Source organism: Notamacropus eugenii, chromosome 2 (assembly GCF_028372415.1).
Source record: "Notamacropus eugenii isolate mMacEug1 chromosome 2, mMacEug1.pri_v2, whole genome shotgun sequence".
Lineage (NCBI taxonomy): Eukaryota > Metazoa > Chordata > Mammalia > Diprotodontia > Macropodidae > Notamacropus > Notamacropus eugenii.
This window is the reverse complement of record NC_092873.1, coordinates 204876884-204901256: the sequence shown is the minus strand read 5'-3', so window position 1 is coordinate 204901256 and position 24373 is coordinate 204876884. Positions and strand designations below refer to the sequence as shown.

The window sequence follows — 24373 nt, the reverse complement described above, 5'->3', positions numbered from 1 at the left end:
TTTATATATATTTACATATAGTGCATTTTATATGTATATATATGTTATGTATCTATATCTGGTACATGATATTGAAACTCAGTTCCTTCATTTTAATGTGGGCATACTTATAGCACCTGTCAGGGTTGTTTTGAGGATCAAATGAGATGACATATGTAAAGTGCTTTGCAAACCTTTAAAGTGTTTGATAAATTTTAGCCTTTATTATTATAATAACTATTATTATTAAGAATAACTATTAATATTAAGAATTAAGAATAATTATAATTAAGGGCTAACACATGGAAACTAACCTGAACACAGAAAATACCATACTATATCACAAAAAATAAAATTGACAGGGAATGCTCAGTTAAGTCATGTCTTTTCAAAATGTTTATTTTGAACATTTTTTCTTTTTAAATTTTGAATTCCAAATTCTCTCCCTCCATTCTACCTTTCCCTCCATCCATTGAGAAGCAATATGCCAATTATACATGTGAAATCATGCAAAACATATTTCCATATTAGCCCTATTGCAAAAGAAAGAAAAAAGAAAGAAATATATACTTAAATTTGTAATTAGAGTTCATCAGTTCTCCCTCTGGAGTTGGATATTATTTTTTCATGAGTCCTTGGGAATCATCTTATATCATTGTGTTGATCACAGTAGCTGAGTCTTTCAAAGTTGATCATCATTACAACATTGATGTTGCTGTGCACAGTGGTACACAATGATCTCCCAGTTCTTTTCCTTCACTTTGCATCCATTCATATAGGTCTTGCCATGTTTTTCTGAAACCTTCATCATTTCTTATAGTTAGTACTCCATCACAATCATATGCTAGAATTTGTTTAGCTATCTCCAATTGATGAATAGTCCATCAATTTCCAATTATTTGCCACCACAAAATGAGCTGATATAAATAATTTTGAATATATAGGTTCTTTTCATTTTTCTTTGAGCTCTTTGGGATATGGACATAATAGTGATATTGCAGGATCAAAGGGTACGTACAGTTTTATAGCCCTTTCGGCATAGTTCCACATTGTTCTCCAGAAGAATTGTACTAGTTGTACTATATTTCATTAGTGTACTTATTTTCCCTCATTCCTTAAAGCAATTGTCATTTCTGTTAGGTGTGTGTGGTGGTAAATCAGAGCTGTTTTAATTTGCATTTCTCTAATCAATAGTTATTTAGAGCATTTTTGAATAGCTTTGATTTCTTCTTCTGAAAACTGTCTGATTTTATATCTTTTGATATCAGTTGGGTAATGGGTCTTATTTTTATAAATTTGACTCAATTCTCTATATATTTGGGAAGTGTGGCCTTTATCAGAGAAATTTTCTGTAAATTTTTTTCATATTATTTCTTTATTATGGTACCTTTTAGCAAAACGTACCTCCCCTGATTATCTCTTTTAGAGATAGGTCTTTTGTCTGAGATTATGATTGCTACTACTGCCTTTTTGGATTCTGGTTTTTAATCCATTCTGCTATCTGCTTCTGTTTTATGGGTTAGCTTATCCCATTCGCATCCACAGTTATGATCATCAATTGTGTATTTCCCTTCATCTCATTTTCTTCTATTTATTCTTCTTTCTTTTTATTCTGTCCCTCCTCCACTGCCTCCCTTAAAATGCTTTCCCTTTTATCACCTCATTTTTTGTCATCTCTCCTACTGACTCTCTCTTGGGTAAGATGGATTTCTTACTGAGTGTGTGTATATTCACTCTTCACTCTTTGAACCAATTCTGATGAGAGGGAAGAACAAGCATTGCCTGCCACCTTCTTTCATTTCCCCCTCCTCTGTAAAAGTTCTCTGGACACCTCTATTATGTGAGAAAATTTTCCCCATTTTTCCTCTCTCTCTCCCCTTCTCTTAGTCTATCACTCTTTCATTTATGGGGGAGATCATTTTAATTTAATTGACTCACACATATATTCTCTTTGTCTATGTTTTAACTGCCCTAATAATGATAAAGCTCTTAGGCATTACACAAATCATCTTCCCATACAGGAATCTAAACAGTTCAGTCTTATGGAGTCTCTTATGAGTTCTCTTTCATGTTTACTTTTTATGCTTTTCTTAAGTCTTGTGTTTGAATGTCAGATTTTCTATTTAGCGCTGGTGCTTTCACTAGGAATGTTTGAAAGTCCAAAATTTCATTAAATGCCCATTTCTTCCTTTGACAGATTATAGTCATGCTGGGTAGGTTATATTTGGTTGTAATGTTAGCTGTTTTGCCTTTTGAAATATTATATTCCAAGACCTCTGCTACATAAATATGGAAGCGACTAAATCTTGGGTAATCCTGACTATTGCTACATGATATTTATATTGGTTTTTTCTGGCTGTTAGAAATATTTTCTCCTTGACCTGAGAGTTGTGTAATTTGACTATAATATTACTTAAAATTTTCATTTTGGTATCTGTATCTTAGGAGGTGATTGGTAGAGTCTTTCAATTTCCACTTTAACTTTTGAATCTAAGACATTGGGGCAGTTTTACTTGATGAATGATGTTTAGGATTTTAAAAAAAATCATTTCTGGTAGTACAATAATTTTAAATTATTTCTCCTTGTCTCATTTTTGAGGTCAGTTGTTTTTCTAATGAGATATCTCACATTATCTTCTATTTTCTCATTCTTTTGACTTTATTTTAGTTTCTTGATACTTCGTGGAGTCACTAGCTTCCAGTTGCTCAATTCTAATTCTTCAGTAAGCTTTTGTACCTTTCCCCCTATTTGGCTAATTCTACTTTTTTAAGGTGTTCTTTTCTTCAGAGATTTTTTGGTACCTCCTTATCCATTTTATCTATTCTGTTTTTTAGGGAGTTCCTTTCTTTAGTGAATTTATGTGTATCTTTCACCATTAGGCCAATTCTGTTACTTAAGGTGTCATTTTCTTAAATATTTTCTGTGCCTTTTTTGCTGAGCTGTTAATTCTCTTTTCATAATTTTCTTACATTACTCTCATTTCTTTTTCCAATTTGTCTTCTACCACCACTATCTATTTGTTTAACTCTTCCAGGAATTCTTGTTCAGCTTGTATAGTAATTAACATTTTTTTGAACCTTGCTTGTAGGTGTTTTAAAGTTATTGTCTTCTGGTTCTACTCATTTCACTTTGCATCAATTCATATAAGTCTTCCCAGGTTTGTTTGTTTGTTTTTAAAAACATCTAGCTTTTCATTTCTTATAACACAATAGTGTTTCATTACTCCCTTCCTGGATCACTGGTGAAGGGGCTTGTGTAGGTCAATGAAACTATAAGCTATATTGTGGAGGGTTGCCCAAGATGGTCGTGTCATAATGGAGAGTTCTAACTAAAGGTTATCCACTGGAGAAGGAAATGTCAAACAATCCTAGTACCTTTGCCAAGAAAACCCCATGGACAATATTAAATGATAAAGGCATGACCCTGGAAGATGAGATCCTCAGGTTGGAAGGTGTCCAACATGCTACTGGGGAAGAGCAGAGGACAGCTACAAGTAGTTCCAGTGCTAATGAAGTGGTTGGGCCAAGCCAAAAGGAAGCTTAGTTGTGAATGTATCTGGTAGCAAAAGGAAAGTCTGATGCTGCAATGATGAATATTGCATAGACCTCTGGAATGTAAGAGCTATGAACCAAGGCTGTATGAATAAAAAAATCAGAATTAAGGCTGTTGGGAGAAATATCAACAATCTCAGATATGCAGATGATACCACTTTGATGGTAGAAAGTGAAGAGGAATTAAGAAGTCTTTTGATGAGAGTGAAAGAGGAGGCTGTAAAAGCTGACTTGAAGTTTAACATCAAAAAAACTAAGAACATAGCAACTGGTTCCATCACTTCCTGGCAAATAGAGGGAAAAGAAAGGAAGCAGTGTCAGATTTTATAATCTTGGACCCAAAGATCACTGTAGATGGGGACTGTAACCATGAAATTAAAAGATACTTGCTCCTTGAAAGGAAAGCTGGCAAATCTGGACAATATACTACAAAGCACAGACATCACCTTGCAGACAAAAATTCATACAGTCAAAGCTTTTCTTTTTTTCCCCAGTAGCAATGCATTGCTGTGGGAGTTGGACTATAAGGAAAGCTGAACACCACAGAATTGACACTTTCAAACTGCTACTGGAGGACTTTTGAGAGTCTGTGGAACAATAAGGAGATCTAATAAGTCAAAACTTAAAGAAATTAATTCAGACTATTTATTCCTGGGAAGGTCAAATATTGAAACAAAAGCTTAAATACTTTGGCCATAGGATGAGAAGACAGGACTCATTGGAACAGACTGTGATGTTGGGAAAGATTGAAGGAAAAGGTAAAAAGGAAGAGCAAAGGATGAGATGGATAGATAGTGTCATGGAAGCAATGAAGCTGAGCTCGGGTAGACTTCCAGAGATAGTTGAAGATAGAAGAACCTGTTGTGCCACAGTCCATACGGTCATGAAGAGTTAGACATTATTGAATGATTGAGCAACAGCATTCCATAACAACATGTACTACACTACTTGTGTAGTCACCCCCCAGTTGATGGGCATCCCCTCACTGTCCAATTCTTTGCCACCACAAAAAGAGTTGCTATAAATATTTTTGCACATATAGGTCCTTTCCCTTTTCTTTTGATCTCTTTGGGACACAGACATAGTAGTGGTATTGCTGCATCAAAGTGTATTCAAAGTTTTATAGCCCTTAGGACATAGTTCCAAATTACTCTTCAGAATGGTTGTATCAGCTCACAACTCCTCCACCATTGCATTAGTGTCCCAATTTTCTCACATCCCCTCCAAAATTTGTTATTTTCCTTTTCTGTCAAATGAGTCAATTTGATAGATGTGAAGTGGTACCTCAGAGTTGTTTTTGTTTGCATTTATCTTATCAATAGTAATTTAGAACATTTTTTATATGACTATAGATAGTTTTGATTTCTTTGTCTGAAAACTGACTGTTCATATCCTTTGATTATTTGTTAATTGGACAAGGACTCATATTCTTATAAATGTGACAGAATTCTCTATATATTTGAGAAAAGAAGCTTTTACTAGAGAAATACTATAAATTTCCCCCAAAATTTTCTGCTTTTCATTTAAGTTTGTTTGCATTGGTTTTATATATAAAAAACCTGTTTTAATTTAATGTAATCAAAATTACCCATTTTATATACTGTAATCTCTTTATCTCTTGTTTGGTCATGGATTCTTCCCTTATTCATAGATCTGGCAGGTAAAATGTTTTATGCTCCACCTATTTACTTATGATGACCTTATCTTGGTATATGGTGTGTGATGTTGGTCTATACCTAGTTTCTGCTAAACTGCTTTCCAGTTTTCCCAGCAATTTTTGTCAAATAATGAGTTCTTGTGCCAAAAGTTTGGATCTCTGTGTTTATCAAATGCTAGATTACTGTAGTTATTTACTATTTTGTATTGTATACTTAATCTATTACACCGATCCACCACTCTATTTTTTAGCCAGTACTAGATTATTTTGATGATTACTATTTTATAATATGGTTTGAGATCTGGTAGTGTAAGGTTACCTTCCTTCACAGTTCTTCCATTGGTTCCCTTGAAGGAATTTTATCTTTTTTTCTTCTAGATGAATTTGATTATTATTCCTATCTCTAATCAAGAGAAAATCAGTTCCCTGTTCTTGGTAGATTCTCTGTTTTTTAAGATGACCTTATAAACACTTATAGAAGAGTGAGGAGAAAAAAATAAAAATTAAATAGGCAAAAGGAAGTAAGGTTGAGTAATCACTTCAGTCAGTTAACCATCAGATACTCAAATTGGATTATTTCATTAAAAGCTTGACCTGTATGTGGTGTGTTAAAGTTTGCAAAATGCTTTATATATTCTCTCTCATGTTGTGCCTCATAATAATCTGTGTGAAGTCAGTACTATAGGAATTATCTTTCCCTTTTTACAGATGGGAAAGCTGAGGCTAGAGGAGTGAAGCGATTTGTACATGGTCAACACAGTAAATATAAAAAATGGGATTTAAACCCAATTCTTTCTTGATTTCAAGTTCCGTGCTCTTTGTACTATTTGGCATTTCCTCTAAAATATTCCTAAATTGTGATTTTCCTTTGAGTAGGCTTTTGTTCTAAATTGTCTGTCCCAGCTATTCATGTTGCCAGTGTAAACAAAACTTAATACATTAAAGCCTTAATCCCACACATAATTATCACCTGTATGCCCCTTAGTAGCTTTTTCATAGAATTGAATTTATTTGACTTTCTCCAGTGACTGTATCAGTGAGAATGGTAAATGTGTTTCTGTTTTAAATTTGAGATTTTATTTCTATATACATATGTTTTATAATATAAGTAAGACAGGAATCAGTGCCACAATTCTCATTCCACCGATAACTCAATGTATTGTCCCATTAATGCACACAATCCAATACTTTTTAATACTTGCATTGGAACACATTACAAAAAGATTATGGCTTTTTTTGTCCTATTCACCAAATCTATTACTATACTCAAAATAACTCTAAAATAGAATCTTCTACCAAGAGTTGTGCTGCAAATGCTTAACAGCTCTGCAAAAAAGAAAGAAAGAAAGAAAAAATATATGTATGGCACATTTTAAAGTTTAACAAACATCATTAACATTTTCTCTATCACTTTCTTAAGTCTAGACAATCAACAAAACAATAAATCTAGCCCTGATTTATGGCATTTGCCAATTTCTGAAATATTTACCCTGAAAAATTGGACAGCTGGTTCTTGTGAGCCACTTTTTCTGGCTCCAGCTTACCCCTCTTTCCATCATCAAAGTAAACAGCATAATGCCCTCTAATAGAAATAATGCTGTTTATAAAGGATCTTATATAATAGGCATATTATTCATCATTAGAAAGCTCTTCTGAAGGGAATATTTTCATTTAGTTATAACTGATTTCATATCTTGCCCTCATACCAGTCTTATCCCAGTGGCTCCTTGTGGTGTAGAAGCACCTGTCAGCTTGGCAAAGTTTAGGCCAACAGAGTGAAATGATGTCTTGCATTTAAAGTCTCATCAAATGACCCAAATCTATTAAACTGTGCATTAAAACCCCATGAATATTACTATTAGACCTATATCTCAGGAGAAAAAAGAATGATGAAAAAGCTCCATATGTAAAAAGTATGTATAGTAGCTCTTCTTATGATGGCAAAGAATTGAAAACTTAGGCTATATCCATGAACTGGGGATGAGTAAGCACATTATGGTATATGAATGTGATGGAATACTATTATACTTTTGGAAATGATGAAGGAGATGATTTCAGAGAATTCTGGGAAACTCTACATGAAGTGAGGCAAAGTGAACTAAGCACAACCAAGAGAACAATTTATACAATACAACATTATTGTAAAGATAAGAATCTTGACTTAGGAACTCCAATCAACACACGCTAACTACAGTTCCAAAGAACTCACAATAAAAGAAACTATCCACATCTAAATAGAGAGCATTTGTAACGGGTTCTGTTTTTCTTGCTTTCTCAGTGGGAGATGAGAGGGAAGAGAGACCCTCTTTTCTCTGAAAATAAAATAAAATTGAATTTAAAAAAGAAAATCAATTAGCATAGAAAAATATGGTTGAAGACATCTATGACCAGAAAAGGAATTGGGTTTGTCAAGAAGCAGAAATAACAGAATGTCAGCATGAGCATTGGAAAGGTATTCACAAAATAAATAAAAGCCCTTTAATACATTCTTTACATCCTTTCCAGGGTATCTGTAGAGAGGCATAGATAAGAATCACACAGAATAAAATTACATGAAGAGGTTATAACCCCATCTGTATAGTACCAATGTTGATCCTACCTACCAACACTGATGGGATCAGATCCAAAGAAGTATGCATAACCACCAGGTGGTGCTATTGATCGTTAGGTGGTCCTCACCAGAAAGGATCGGCAGCTGGGCTTGTCCCACAATCATCTTCCCCATTGAATGAAAGTGCTAAGTTCTGCTAGGTTCTCAGAGAATGGTCCACCTAATACCCCCCAATTCTACCTATTTCTGGTTATCCTTGTTGAGGAAAGGGTGTCACTGGTCACTCAATAAACATTTATTTAGGGCATACCATGTGCTAGGCTCTGTGGTAAGCACTGAGGATACAAAGATAGGCAAAAATAGTACCTGCCCTTGAGGAGTTCACCATAAATAAAGTGAAATAAATTAATTTTTCAAATGTAAATAATCAAAGAGTATTAGGATTGAGCTATTAATCACTTTGGTCAGTGAACCACCAGACAGTCAAACTGGATCATCCCATTAAAATGTCTGACTTTTATATGGTGTGTTAAAGTTTGCAAAATGCTTTATATGTACTGTCTTGTTGTGTCTCATCATTGCCTATGTGTAGTCAATGCTATAAAATTTGAGAGTAGGAAGAGACTTCACTGTCTGCCTAATGTAACTCAACCCTCAGAAGAATCCCCACTACTGACAAACCCAACAAGCCATTATCCAGCTTTTGCCTGAAGACATCCAATAAAGAGGAACCAGTTACCCCCAGAGGGAGCCCAGGCCATTCTACTTTGGCATTGCTCTAGTTGCTAGGAAGGTTTTCCTTCAATTTGCTCCTCTTTAATTTCCTCCTATTGTTCCTTGGTCTCTCCTCTACAGCTAAACAGAACAAGTCTAATTTTTCCTCCATAGGCTAATCCTTCAAATACTGATTATGATAGATCAAGAGTTAAAGACTTCCAAAAGAAAAAAAGTTTCTAAATACAGGCAATAATACTAGGGGGTGGGGGTGGCAGGGGAGGCGACGGGGAGATACACTCAGAAGCCATTAAAAAAAACTATTCAATGGTCAACAGCAGGAATGGGGAAAATATTTGTACAACGGACACTTTAGGACTTCCTTTCTTTCCTTTTCTTGATACCTTAATAGCTTAAAGTATATTTAGAAAACTCCTTTTTGAATTCTGAAAGTACATTTTAATGGAAAGTTTTAATAATAAAAGCTTTTGGCTATTGAGGTTTTACTGAATGATTTAGCAGTGAGTTAATCTAATATGGTACTTCTGTGAAGAAACTGAGGTGTGAAGCTGAAACCCAGGGCAGACATCTCTCCCATGAATATCATGGGATCTGGGAGTTGGTTTTCTAGGTAAGATTTCAGTATACTATTTTAAAAGTTCAGTAGTTGCATATGTATTATGTTTGTATTGGTTGCATAGGTAGACCTCAGGTTGGTTGAATTGTTGTTTGGCCATAGTATGGTTGGTCCAGAAATCTTATTGTTTGAAGCAATGACTGGGATGTGGACAATGGATTCTCAGTGGTGGTAGCAGTAGTACCAGGACAGTTGTTATATTGTGTGGATTTAGTAATATTTTAAATCACTGGGTATGGTAGTACATGACTATAATCCCTGCTACCTGGAAAACTGAGGCTGGCAGATTACTTGAGTTTCAGTAGGCTGAGCTACTTGGATGTCTATACTCTGGTGAACCTCTGAAGGTGGCTTTGGAGGGGTTTGGAGGGAGGAGATACCAAGTTGCCTAAGGAAGATGAAATGACCCAGGTTGAAAACAGAATCAAAACTCCTGTGCTAGTCAGTAGTAGGATTAGATGTATGAATGATTGCTGCACTGACATATATCAGTGCTGGGTCTAAAGTCAGGAAGACTCTTCTTCATGAGTTCAAATCTGGCCTCAGACGCTTACTAGCTGTGTGATCCTAGGCAAGTCACTTAACCCTGTTTGCCTCAGTTTCCTCAACTGTAAAATGAGCTGGAGAAGAAAATAGCAAACAGCTCTACTACATTTGCAAGAAAATCCCAAATGGGGTCAAGAAGCGTCAGACACAACTGAAATAATTGAACAACAACAAATATTCACCCACATACATATAAATATATGTGATCATATATATGTGTATATCTATCTGTTACCAGTGTGTGGGAAAGATTATTGATTTCTTTAAATTTTATTTAAATTTCTTTAAATTAAATTTCTATAAAATTTAATGTATTTTTTGTTACATTTTAAGTTCTGAACTGTCTTGCTCCTTCCCTCCCCACCCCACACTAGAGAAAGCCACCATTTAACACACACACTCACACATACACATTTATGTATATGTATGTAAAACCACTCTATGCATTTCTTCTATTTATCAGTTCTTTCTCTGGAGGTAGACAGTTTATTCCTTCATAGGTCCTTTGTAGCTGATTTGAGTATTTGTAATACTCAGAATAACTTAGTTATTCACAGTGATTCTTCAAACAATATTGCTATTATTGTATACAACATTTGCTAGCTTCTGCTCATTTCACTTCTCATTATTTCATATGTCTTCCTATTTTTTCTATAATCAACCTGCTAATCATTTCTCATACCACAGTAGTGCTCCATCACAATCATATACCACATTTTGTTTCATCCATTCCCCAGTTAATGGACATCTCTTCAGTGTCTAGTTCTTTGCCACCATAAAAAGCTGCTATAAATATTTTAGAACAAAAGGGTTCTTTTCCTTTTCCCCTGATCACCTTGGAAAACAAACCTAATAGTGCTAATGCTGGGTCAAAAGGTTTATTCAGTTTCATAATTCTTTGGGCATAATTTCAGACTGCCCTCTAAAATGGTTAGATCACTTCACAGTTCTACCAAAAATGTATTAGAATACATTTTTCCGCATTAGTCATTTTACCCTTCTATCATTTTGGCCAATCTGATAGGCATGAGATGACATCTCAAAATTGTCTTAATTTGTATTTCTCTAATCAATAACGATTTAGAGAATTGTTTCATATGACTCTATATAGCCTTGGTTTCTTTATCCCAAAACTGCCTGTTCATCAAAAACTGCCTGGTCACATCCTTTGACCATTTATTAACTGGGGAATAACTCATATTCTTATAATTTGACCAAGTTCTCTATATTTGTGATGAGACCTTTATCTGACAAATTGTCCATAAAATTTTCCCCCAATTTTCTGCTTTCCTTCTAATTTTGGCTACATTGGTTTTATTTGTACAAAACTTTTTTAATTTTATGGAATCAAAATTATCCCTCACAATGCTCTCTACCTCTTGTTTATTCATAATTTCTTCTTGTATCCATAAGTCTGATAGATAACATGTTCCATGTTCTTCTAATTTTCTTATTATATCTCTCTTTAATTTAGGTCATATATCCATTTTGACCTTCTTTTGGTAAATGGTGTAGGATATTCTTCTATACCCAATTTCCTCCAGTCTGCTTTCTAGTTTTCCTAACAATGTTTTTTACCAAAATAGCGAATTTTTACCCCAGTGACTTTGCTGCTATATATTGTATGTCTGCTCTATTCCATTGATCCACCCTTCTGTTTCTTGGCTAATACCAGACAGTTTTGATAGTTATCACTTTATAATACATTTTAAGATCTGGCACTGCTGAGCTTCTTTCATACATGTTTTTCATAAATTGCTGTGATATTCTTTACCTTTTCTTCTTTCAAATGAAGTTTATTATTTTGTCTAGCTCAATAAAATATTTTTGTGGGTAATTTAATTGGAATGGTATTGAATAAATAGATTACTTTAGGTAGGTTGTCATTTTTGTTATATTGGCTTTGTCCCCCCACCCCGAACAATGAATATTTCTCCAATTATTTAAATCTGATTTTATTTGTATAAAAAGTGTTTTATTTTATTTTGGGTTTGTCTTGACAGGTATACCCCCAGGTATTTTATGCCATCTATGGTAATTTAAATGGGATAGTACTATTTCTTCTTCCAGGGTTTTGTTGGTGATAAAAAGAAATACTGATAATTTGTGTAGATTTATTTTATATCTTGCTACTTGGTTAAAATTATTAATTGTTTCAACTAGCTTTTTAGTTGAGTCTTTAGAATTTCTGAAGTATATCATCATGTCATCCGCAAAAGAGTTAGTTTTATTATCTCATTGCCCATTCTGATTTTCAATTTCTTTTTTTCCTCATTATTTTAATGAAAAATCCATTTATATTTATGCTTTGAAGTATTTTTAATATGAATGAGTTTTGTATTTTGTCAAAAACTTTTTTTATACATCTGCTGATCTGTTTTATTACTTTTGTTATTGATATAATCAATTATGTTAATAGTTTTGCTTATGTCAAACCATCCCTGCATTCCTGCTATAAATCCCACTTGGTCACAAGGTATGATCTTTGTAATATATTGTTACAGTCTTCTAGATAGTACTTTATTTAGGTTTTTTGCAACCATATTCATTACATTATGTATATATATATATATATATATATATATATATATATATATATATATATATATATATATACACACACACATATATACACATATATATATACAGTTGAAAAGGTCTGTAATTTTCTTTCTCTGTTTTTGCTCTTCCTGGGTTGGGTATCAGCATCATATTTGTTTCATAAAAGGTGTTTGGTAGGACTCCTTCTTTGCCTATTATTCCAAATAATTTATTTAATATTAGAACTAGCTGAAGAGGTAAAAGAGATTATTGTTTCCAAACTGACATCTTCCCCTCATCCATCCTCAGCTATTTATATGCGTTCCCATATGGGAAGAGAGATATTTATAATATTTGAAAAAACAAGAGCAATAAATATATAACATCTACTAAACAGTGTGTGTTTGGGGTTTGACTGAAAGGGAGTGACTAAATTAACCATAGCCTCTCTGTTTTGTTGCAGGTGACAGATGTGAAGCACAATGTAGACCTCTGACTTTAAAACTTATCTCTAAGTTCCTATTTCCTATTACTTTCTTGTGAAACAGGATGGCTGGGTAATGGATGTCTAGCCCTTGGGAAATGTCCTGGATTCTCTGCCTACTGCCAGGCAAGTAGTGGTTTGGGGGTTAGCGTAAGGGGAATGTGCTTGTAGAAGTGGTGATATATAATAGAGAGTCCCTGCTATCAATTCAGAGCATGCTTAGGTATTCTGTGTCTCATGGTAAAGAGCCTGGCAAAAAAGAAATCTTTTAACTGACTACTGTGCAAGAAATGAGTTAGCATAAAAAGGCACAAAGCAACCAAATTGTCTTCAACCTGAGGTTATGGGAAGGGGCAACCTCTTGATCTGTTCTGTTCTCCCCACTAGAGTTGGAACATGGCCATTAACATATGGTGCTTCTGTTTCTTTGTTTGTGCTTATCTCTGCCAGCATTTCAGTGAATGAATATCAAGGCAGAATAGATCAGGCTATCTATCTTATGAGCTCCAAAAGGAATGACTTGTATGATCTAGCCCAGCAATGGGACAGCCTGGCCACCAAAGTACTATTGTCTCAAAAATAAGGAAACAACTGATTTATTGGCTATTATGGACACTGTAACAGTTAAAATTAAGGTAAACTGAGGCACAAAATCCCAAGCACAATCACTTTAAAAGTAAAACATGAATTTACCAATAAATAGTATCTCAGCTTTCCCAGCAAAGCTAAGACTCCAATGAGGAGGCAACTCTTTTATAGTTTTGGGGGAGTACAGAAAACAGGAAGGCTAGCATCATAGATGGAAGAAAATATTATTAGATGGAAATTGAGAATGAGGTCTAACAACAACCTCCTTTTCTATGACTAAGAAATGTTCATTGTTTAAGTACAGTTGCATCTGCAAGTTCAGAGATAGCCAGCCAGACTCCGGATAACAAACCAGACATCCTTGGAGGATAGCTTGGTGGTGTAAAGATACTAGACCAGACTCCCTGGTGTCCACCTGTCTCCTTCAAGGGTAACAGATTTCCTTGACACAAGAATAGAACAGCGATTAACAGGAGAACTGGATTTCTAAACTTAACTCATTACAGGACAGTTGAATTTCTGAACTAAGTTCAGAAACAAAGAATGGTGACTTCGGCAACTATAGGACAAAAACTGTAAAGAAGATTTGTAAGAAAGACACATAATCAACCAGATTTTTCAAAATGAAGTGAACTTAGTGTTGGGATGATTTTTGGATCTAACTTTATATTTGAGCTTGATTTAGGCAGGGACTGATCGTTGAGTGGAAAATGTGCCCTAGTTTGGGAGAATGTTTTTGTATTTTGTTTTTTTGCTATCTTTTCAGTAAATATCCCTTCATAAAAAAAAAACCAAACAACTAATTGATATTAATTGGTTAATTGATATTGAGGTAAAACAACTGGCTAAATTGATGGTGGAGTTCTAATTACTAGTATAAGTACTGAGGAGATATTAGGTGGTAGATATTGGGGTGAGGGTAGGGGAGATGCATATTGTATAGACACTTGAGTCAGTGGCATTAGAAGAACCTACTGCCCTCTCATGGCTACATCTAGAATCCTCAGAGGAAAATATAGTCAGCAAAGCTCTGAGGACCCAAGCTATTAGTACGTGTGGGTTGGGAAAGTTGGTCCATAATCTAGTTGTGATTAAGTATTTAAGTTGTCAGAAGATCTGATTTTCTCAATGTGAGGATTTCCTTGAAACTTAACTTGTTACTTATTGGATAAGGCTTAGAGAGGCTTAGAGAGTTACTTATTAGATAAGGCTTAGAGATAAGGCTCAGAAAGGTTAAGAAACTTGCCTATGGCCACAGAGGTAGTAAGTAGACAGCTAGGTGGTGTAATACGTAGAGTGAAGGCCTGGAATAAAGAAGACCTAAAATTAAATCCAGACATTCACTAGTTGTGTGACTCTGAAGAAATCACATAAACTTTTTCTGACTCAATTTTCTCATCTTTAAAATGTAAAGAATAATAGAACCTGCCTCTCAGGGTTATTGGGAGTATAAAATAAAATAATATATTAACGTACTTTGCAAACCTTTAAGAGCTATACAGATGTTAATTATAATTAGAAATTTCAGGTGGAATCTGATCCCAAGTCTTCTTGACTTCAAGGATGGTTACTTACTGTAACATACTGACTCTCTACTTAAATAGTATCTTATTAAAAATGAAGCAAATAACTTATTCATTCCCAGATGATATCATCTCATGTAATTATGTTTTTTCGTATGTGTCCAAAGCAGGGTTGGGGAACCTGCAACCTTGAGGTCACATACAGCCTTCTAGGTCCTCAAGTGTGACCTTTTGACTAAATTCAAATAAAAGGATTTGTTCTGTAAAACTTGGACTCAGTCAAAAGGCCGTACTTGAAGACCTACAAGGCCATATGATGGCCCTGAGGTCATAGGTTCCCCACCCTAGTCCAAAGAATTGGAAAGAGTTTTGAGAGGAATCAATATTTTTGATAACAGTTTAATGAACATACTCCTTGATCTAGTGACAATCACCTCCTTTCTTTCTTTTCTGTTCTTCAAACAAGGCTCTCTGCTTCCTAATCCCAGGTATTTCTCCTCACTGCCCTCCATGGTTGAAACTCTTTCCTTTGTCATCTCATCTCCTGGATATGGCTTCCTGCAAGTCTCAGCTTAAGTTCCATCTCTGCAACAAGCCTTTCGTAGTTCTCCTTATTCTTAGGGCCTCCCCCACTTACTGCACCCCTATGCCCCCCTGAGCCCTTAATTTATCTATCATATATCTAGTTTCTTTATAGTTGTTTGCATGTAGTCTTCTCCATTAGACTGTGAGCTCCTTGAGGGCAGGTCTTTTTTTTTTTGTCTTTCTTTGTATCCCAGGCACACAGAATAGTTTCTGATAAATAGAAGGAGCTTAATAAATGCTTGTTGACTGATTGATTGGATCTAGCCAAGATGAATATTGTCCAAAGCACTGGGTTACATAGGATGTCAGAATTGGAAGATTATTAGAGAGGAATCATTTAGTCTGAAAAATTATTTCTTTAAAATATCATAAAAGTGGTTTCGAGTCTTTGAATGAAGACCTCCAGGCAGGTGGGGTGAGGTTTTTTTTTTTTTTTAAGGAACGGTTAAAAAAAAGTAATTTTAGAAATATTGGATATTTAAGTTTCTCTTAGAACTCTTTGCAAGTCTAAAAGGATGTTTAGAGTTAGATTTTAAAAACAGTGGGATTTAGTATAACAGGTTTGGCAACAAAACCAGCGCAGTTCATGAAGCTGATGAATTGATGTAGACCCAGCTGACTAACATGTACCATGTGTTTGCTTTGGCAGCCAATATGGAAAAATCATTTGGAGAAAAATTGTATTATTCAACAGATTTCTTTTGTTGTTGTTGTTTTGTGGTTTAATTTTTAAAAAATCTAATTTCCTAATTGGACTTACAAAGGTAAAGTTCGCAGAAACTCTCCTAGTGATTGGAAACATATTTGGGCCTTTTATGAAAGTAAAAAAAAGAAATATAATGGAATATAATTTTACTTGCCTGATGAATCTCAGTTACTCAACATACAAAGATAAAAGATTTCAGATTGGCAGTTTCTCAGCTATTTTTATATTTATAACTTTATTCTGTCTAATAAAAATATAAAACTTCCAAAATCTTCTCCTCAAAACCCTTAATGGAATCATGAGATAGAATGAGTCTCATCTAAATATGAACAGCCCAAAGCACCATCATTCTTTGCTGCTGTGACTAAATATGATGTTAACAGTGTTTGGAATTTATTTTTTTCATTCACAGACCTGTAAATTTTTGTCATATGTGACAAGAAATCTTATTTTCTTGTATGTAAGCAACCATGCAGTACATTTACCCATTGCTTTAAGGGTCCAGATAGCCTGCCTCATTCCTTGTGGTACAGAAATTTCGTTGCTTGCCAGAAATCTAGTCATATAAATGGTGATATAAATTGTTAGAGAAGATCTTTGCTTCCATTTTATGGGAGTTCTATGTTAGATCACTCTTATACAATATAGATGCTACAGGTGTATTGAAAACACTTCCATTTTGCTCTTAGAGGCCAGACATGCCTCTCTATCTACTCTAGATTAGTCAGAATTTCTGGGTAATTTTGCCAAACCATGAAATCCACGAGACTATGATACGTTTCCCTAAAGGAAGTAAAGAAAATCCCAAATTGGAAGCATATTATGGTAAAATGTACTGAATATGTGATATGATTATGTAAGAACACTGGCAGAGCATTGAGATGGCCTACTTGAGTTTCTAAAGGAAGTGGAAGGCACTTTAGAGCCTACCTGGCTCAACTCGGGCTTGATAAAAACATCCCTTCTACCTGTTAATAGAGAGCAGTGTGTGTGGAAGGTCGAGTGAAGCACTCTTTGTTCTTCCAAAATGCAAAATCTAACGTTGTCTAATCTATTCAACAGTTTAACAAGAATTTATTAAATAAGCCTGCCATCGGCAAGCTTTCCGATAGAAATTGGAAATATAGACAAAAATGAAGCAACCTTTGCTCTTAAAGGTGGGACCTTAAAGGAAAAACCTGTACCAAGACAGGAAAGTACAAAGTATATGCTAAGTAAATATTAAAACTCTTCATGGAGATTACTAACAACTGAAGGTATCAGGACTAGTCTTGTGTAAGAAATGGCATCTGAACTGAGTCTTGAAGAAAGCTAGAAATTCCAAGAAGCAGAAATGAGGAAGGGAGAGCCAGTTCAGATTATATAATGGAATAATATACATAGGGAACAATAAGTAGACCATTTTGATTGGTAAGGAATGTTGGAACCAGATTGTGATGGCCTTTAAATGCCAGTTTGAGGCATTTGTATGTTATTCTAGCAGTCATAAAGAGTTGTTGAAGCTTCTAGGGTATAGGAGTGAAATAATCAGATTTGTACTTCAGGAATATTAATTTGTAAACTGTAGGGAGGTAGGATTAGAGAGAGGAGGGAATGGGAGCAGGGAAATTAAATGGTAGTATCTGCAATAGTTCAAAAAGAAATGATCAAAGGCTGAACTAGGGTGATTCAGGTATGAATGGAGAGAAAGATATTTGGGAAGCAGAATCAATGACTCATGGCAACTGATTTTATGGGAAGTGGGAAGTGAGAATGAAAAGTTCAGAATGACTGGGATCTTGCAAACCTGGATGATTGGAAGGATGCTGGTACCTTCAAAAGAAATCGGAAAATTAAGAGGGGTAAGTAGAAGATGAAAGATAGGAATTCTGTTGAACATGAATCCATTTGCATCCTTATTTGAATATAGGCTCCTTGAAGACAGAGACTCTTTCACTTTTGCCTTTGTATACCTAGGCTTAGCTAGGTGGCACAGTGGATAGAATATGGGCCTGAAATCAGGAAATGTGGCCTCAGACACTTACTGTGCAAATTGCTTAAGCATTGCCTGCCTCAATTTCCTCAGCTGTAAAATGGGGATTATAATACCACCTTCTTTTCTAGGCTTGTTGTAAGGAGCAAATGAGATTAATATTTTTAAATTGTAGATTTAAATTTTAAATAATTTAAAGTGCCTGGTACATAGTAGGTACTTAATAAATCCATGTATCCTTTCTGGGCTCTCACAAATACCTGATATAATGTGATTAACGAAGGCTAGTTGGTTGATTGGTTGATTTATATGAAGGTGGTAGGGTAGCTGGATCAAGTGAAGTGCTTTTTTTGGTCTTTACCTAGTCCATGAAAATGATAAATTTATACAATATTCTGTCTCCTGTTTATAGTCTTCTACACCTCATTGATTATGATCATTTAGGTATGTATGGCATTGGTTAGTGACAAGAGAAAGAATTAGTTATGCAAATTTATATTGACCTATGATCCTCAGTCTCAAAGAAATTTCTCTGATAGTCTTGATCCCCTAGCAAAGATGACAAGGTTCAGATAGGTCCCATAAAACAATTAATATTCTTTAATTGTCGAAAGCTCCACTTGGCTACCAGCTCCACGTGGGTACTAGCCCCACATTTCTTGATGTAACCAATTATGTTGTCTCCCTCATGATGATGTCTACTCTGTAACCAATCACATTGTCATCTCCACCCTACCCAGCTCTGTACTTCACAAAACTATATGAAGGATAGTTAGCCCTATTTTGGGGTCTTTGGTTATTTACTGGTTACTGCTAGTCTAATAATAAAGTGATTATGCTTGGACTACTGTCTCTCAATTTACCTTAATTTTCAAACATAACAAAATAAAACAAAATTATTTGGGCAGTTTTGGAAGCAAACCTCAAAGTTTATCTTTCCCTAGATGAATTCCCTAGGGTGAATTTGGATAAGGATCTTGGCTTCTTCATTTGGAAAAAGGTTGACAGTTAAGGTTAAGTGACAGTTAAGGTACCTCTATACTTTTTCCCATTCAGCCAAAAAATAAAATAAAATAAAAACTTCCACTCCCCCCCCCACCCCAATACACCCTAGCACCTTCAGTCAAATATTAGGTGGGTTTCATGTGGGGGGAGGGGGAAGAGTTAAGTGATTTTGTCATTTCTTGGAACTCCAGATGAGAAAACTTTCTCTATGATGGGAAATCCTCCCACCCATGTGACTAGGACACCAATTTGTAATTTGTAGTTTTAAAGAGATGCTAATCTGTGCCAAAATCTGCATTTGAACTCAGGTCTTCCTCATTCCAAAGTAATTTCTCTTCCATTACACAGGTTAGCAACAACCATAACAAGTAAAAATCTAACCCAAAGCTAGACCACATCCTGAGGAATGAAGGAATTTTGTACCTTGGAGCTGTGTGAGTTTACTGTAAGAACTCCCAAGACTGGAACTAACCAGGCACTTGTGGAATTTCAGGGTAAGACCTGTGGTAAACATAATGGGCACTGCCAAATAAAGAATCAAGCCTTGTTTCCACGTGAAATTTCCTGTTTCGTGTGTATCTCTATTAACACCTTGCAATGACATCCTGTTTGAGGCAGTCACTACCTAGTTTAACCAATACTTTTCAGTTTTTAATTTCCAAAATTCTATAATATTTATGAAAACTTAAAAGATTAGAGACCACTTCTTCTCTGTGTTCCATGTCAAGTCTACAGAGAGCAGTAGATATTTTCAAGCTATTAATTTATAATAATTTTGATTAATTACACAGATGAAAGAAAGTAAAGCATCCTTAGCAAATTTAAAACAAAGTCAGAAGGGATAACTTACACACTAATACAATGGATGACAGGGGCCAAAACAAACAAACAAACAAACACCCCCACACACACACACCCAAGAAAATCCACTAAAACCTTGACAGGCTTGAACATTGGACTTAATCAGATAAAATGAAATGTAATTGGGACAAGTGCCTTATACTTTGGATAAAAATAGGTACACAAGTAAAAGTTGGTTAGAGTGGTTTCTCTAAAAAAAAAAAAAAAAGAAAATAGAAACAAAAACAAATAAAAATGCCCAACAACCAAAAAAAAAAATCTGGGATTTGCAGTGAACTGCAAGCTTGACATGAATTAGCATTGTAATTATGGTAGTAAACATACTCCTGTGATCCCAGGCTTCATTCAGAGAGACAGTTTCTAGGATTATGGAGGTTCTAGTCTCTCTGCCCTTGGCCAAATCTTGTATTGTCTACCTCTCTATTTTGTTATATGTCCTTTTCTCTTCACTCAAACAGGCACGCAGGGAAACCAGAATGACAAAGGGCCTTGAGTATACGTCAAAAGAGGATCCAATGAAGGAACTTGGGATGTTTACCCTAAGAAAAGAGAAGACTTGGGGGACATGATAACTGTGTTCAAGAATTTTCAAGGATTATCATGTGCAGGCTGGGACATTCAAGCAGAGGATCATTTGCCAATTAGGTTGCAGTAAGGATTCTTTTTTATATATGGGTTGAACTAATTGTCATTGAGGACACATATCACATCATAGATCTTAGATCTAGAGCTAAAAAGGAGATTGAAAATATGAATAGGAGATTTGTAGTTAAAGGACCTCAGTTCTTTAACGTCTTTGGGTTTAAACTTCTTATCTTTAAAATTAGGTGAAGGATCAAAATAGATGACCTAAGAGATCCTTCCAGCTCTAAATCTATGAACCTTTGACCTTAGTGATTATCTAGTCTAATTACCTCATGTTATAGCTGAGGAAATTGAAAAATAGGCAGATTGAGTAATTTATCAAGGTTTCACCAACCACAAGGCCAAGAGTGAGAACTAGAGTCTAAGTCTCTGGATTCCAAACCCAGCATCGTTTCCATTGTATCAATTCCCTTCTATTGGAAGATCCCTTCTAAAACCATACTTCTATCATCCTATGTATGTTGTCAGTTGAAATTATTTTTTTGGCTTCCCTACACTGTGTTTTATTATGAGCCTTATAAGGAAGGCAGTGTGGAGTAGTATACTATATGTATACTATATATAGTTATATAATAATTATATTATTATATTATAATTATATATAATATATACCATATAGTATGGTATATATAGTATAATATATTAGCATATTATACTAATGTAATATATATTACTAATATAATTAATATATAACATTATATATCATTAATATATTATAATAATATTATATTTATATTGTACTAATATCATATATTATACTCTGGCATAAGTCTACAGGGGTGGGAGACCTAAGATTTAACTCCCAGAACTGCCACTTTAGAGTTTCGTGTTCATAGTCGTGTCCCGTTCTCATTAAATTCGTTTCCCTTTCTGCAAAGGGCACTGCAACGGATAAAGCCTTAGGCTCGGAATCAGGAAGACTCATCTGCCTGAGTTCAAATTTGGCTTTAGATACTTACAAGCTGTGTGACCCTAGGCAAGTCACTTGATCCATGTTTGTCTCATCTGAAAAAATGAGCTGGAGAAGGAAATGACAAACAACTCCAGTATCTTTGCCAAGAAAAACCTAAAGGGGGTCATGAAGAGTTGGACACAATTGAAATGATTGAACAACAGTACCACTTGTGAATATCTTAGTGGGTTATTGTGAGGAAAGTGTGACCTTAAAACATTGTATGGGCTATTATTATAGGTGGAAAAGTAGATGCAGAGGCATTTTTATGGCTTGGGGAAAGTGATGCCCAGTACCCATGCTTAAGGTAGTAGCATAAAACATGTGCTGGATCAACTGGAATTGAGAGATATCCTGCATAATATTTTGTGGTAGACAGACAGAATCTCTGTGACACCCTGTGGGAGAGACTGTCTTTGGTTGGAGGTGCATTTAAACTTCTTACCCTTACTAATTAAGTGCTATGATCTATTGTTTCTGTGCTGCTGAAGGATTTAAATGCTGGCAGCACCCTCTGAACTGCATGACCTGGGCAAAAGTCTGTTCATCTTGACCTAATTATGTCTATGAGTAGTTTTACTATATTTAAAACATGTGAAATTTAATTTCTTATGATTTGTTCTTTCTTGACAATCAATCAATCATTGAACTTCCTTTGATACATAAGTAGGTCATGTTAAATCAAGAAAATAAAAGGACTTGGAATAGGAACAATGCGCTGTTGAGTCTATATCAAAAAACAAAAAACCAAAATGCCGAGGTAGCAATTATCTGGTAAATCTAGATTACTGAGGATAAGAAAAAAAGTGTTGTTTGGCCACTGTCAGATTCTCCAGCAAATTGCCAGTTCTGATTAAAGTGGAACATTGACTTATGGTTACCAAGAAAGCCCTATTAGAAGCATTAATATTTCTCTTTGAAATATAATTTGGGTCATGGTCTCATAGTTTCATGAACCTTAGAGCTAATGTTAAAAATTCAAGATTTTTTTATTGTAATTCTTGGTCAATTGTCAACACTTGGCTTAGGTACCAAAATCCTACAATATGGGTTTAGGCAGTTAACAAATGCCTCCAAGTCAGACTGTTTCAAAATGTGTACTTGGTCTGGCATTTCTGTCTTATTTGTTAAACCCACAAAATGTAGATTCTTATCTCCTACTTCTGTTCACTCACTTGTGGCTACTTTAGGAAGTAGTTATTCTTTTCTTGAACTTCCATAGTAAAAACTGCAAGATCACTGTTGGGACAATTTAGCAGCTCCTCCGTGGAAGCAGCTTGTTCATATTACTTACTAATTACTTTTTAAAAGACCAGTTTAGAATCCCATAATAAGGCCTATACAACAGTTCCCTTTGTTATTTGGGCAGTGGCTTTTTGGGGGGGAGAGGGTGGTAGAAAGGCGATTGCAACAACTCTCAACTAGGTCACTCATTTTCATCTATGAGTCCTAACCAACAAGATAATTCTTTATCTATAAATGGAAGGGATTTTAGAGAACGTTGAATTCCAGTCTCCTCATTTTACAGATGAGAAAACTGAGCCCTAATGAGATTAAATGACTAGGTTAAGGTGTCATAGCTAGCAAGTGTCAGAACTTGGACAAAAATATATTGACATTTAACACCCAACAGGAATCAGGAAGACTATCTTCCTGAGTTCAAATCTGGCCTCAGACACTTATTAGTTGTGGGACTATGGGATGGTCACTTAACCCCATTTGCCTCAGTTTCCTCATCTGTAAAATGATCTGGAAAAGAAAATGACAAACCACTCAGTATCTTTGCCAAGAAAACATCAAATGGGGTCACAACTAGTTGAATGTGATGGAAAACCACTAAACAACAATCAATCAAAATTGATGAAAAAATAAAGTTGAAGTACTTGAAAAGGTAAGCTGGCTTAATCCATAAAATTCATTTATGTAGGACGTGTTATTTCTCCTGATAAATTGGATCAAATATCAGCCCATCAAGATTAATGAGTAATTTGACAATAAGATGGCTGCCAAAATGTATGACCTTAGCATTAATCTTATTCTTCTCTCCTAAGGTGGCATTTCATTCTCTACCACCTCCCCCAAAGTAGTTCCTAAAACAATTCAACAGCAAACTACAACAACCTAACAGAAATCTTAGGTTCTAAGAAAGAACCACACAGTGTGTGTGTTGGGGAGGGGAATGGCTAGTCTGGACCTGTGAGCTCATTGATACAGAGATCCCCCTATGAGGAAAGACCCGCTATCAATGCAAATTAGCACTTCTTTTGCAACTTAAAGTCTTCGAGATTTGCCTGGGCCACTGAGAAGTTAAGTAACTTGCTCAGGGTCATGAAGCCAATATGTGTCAGAGGTAGAATTTGGATTCAGTCATTTTGATTCTGAGACTGGTTCTCTGTCCATCATATTAAAGTGTCTCCCATTTTTTAAATGAAAATAGGTATCTGTATTGTGAGACAATATTAGTTTGGAACTTGGTTCTCTTGTGTACACTGCATTCTAGTGACATTGGCATCTTATTCTCAATAGCCAGAATTCCTTCTCTCCTAATCTTCCCCTGTTTAATTACATACTGTTGCTTGGTCATATCTAACTCTGCACGATCCCATTTGGGGTTTACTTGGCAAAGATACTGCAGTGCTTTACCATTTCCTTCTCCAGCTCATTTTACAGATGAGCAAACTGAGGCAGAGTTACATGACTTGCCCAGGATCACACAACTAGTAAGTATCTGAAGCCATATTTGAACTCAGGAAGATGAGTCTTTCTTAACTCTAGACCCAGTACTCTATCTACTGCACCACATGGGTGGCATTTTAAAATTCATTTTTTCATATGTGTGACTTAGAATTACAGAATCTCAGAGAGGGAAAGAATC

At 35.2% G+C, this 24373-nt stretch overlaps 1 long non-coding RNA gene across 1 annotated transcript in view; it reads left to right on the top strand.

The window, feature by feature from the left end:
- The window catches only part of LOC140523797 (uncharacterized), a 45982-nt gene extending 33194 nt beyond the window's left edge, over nt 1–12788 (top strand). Inside the window, exon 3 of the long non-coding RNA XR_011973476.1 lies at nt 12726–12788. This is a non-coding gene — a long non-coding RNA (uncharacterized lncRNA). The remainder of the gene's footprint in view (nt 1–12725) is intronic.
- Nucleotides 12789–24373: the final 11585 nt, after the last annotated feature.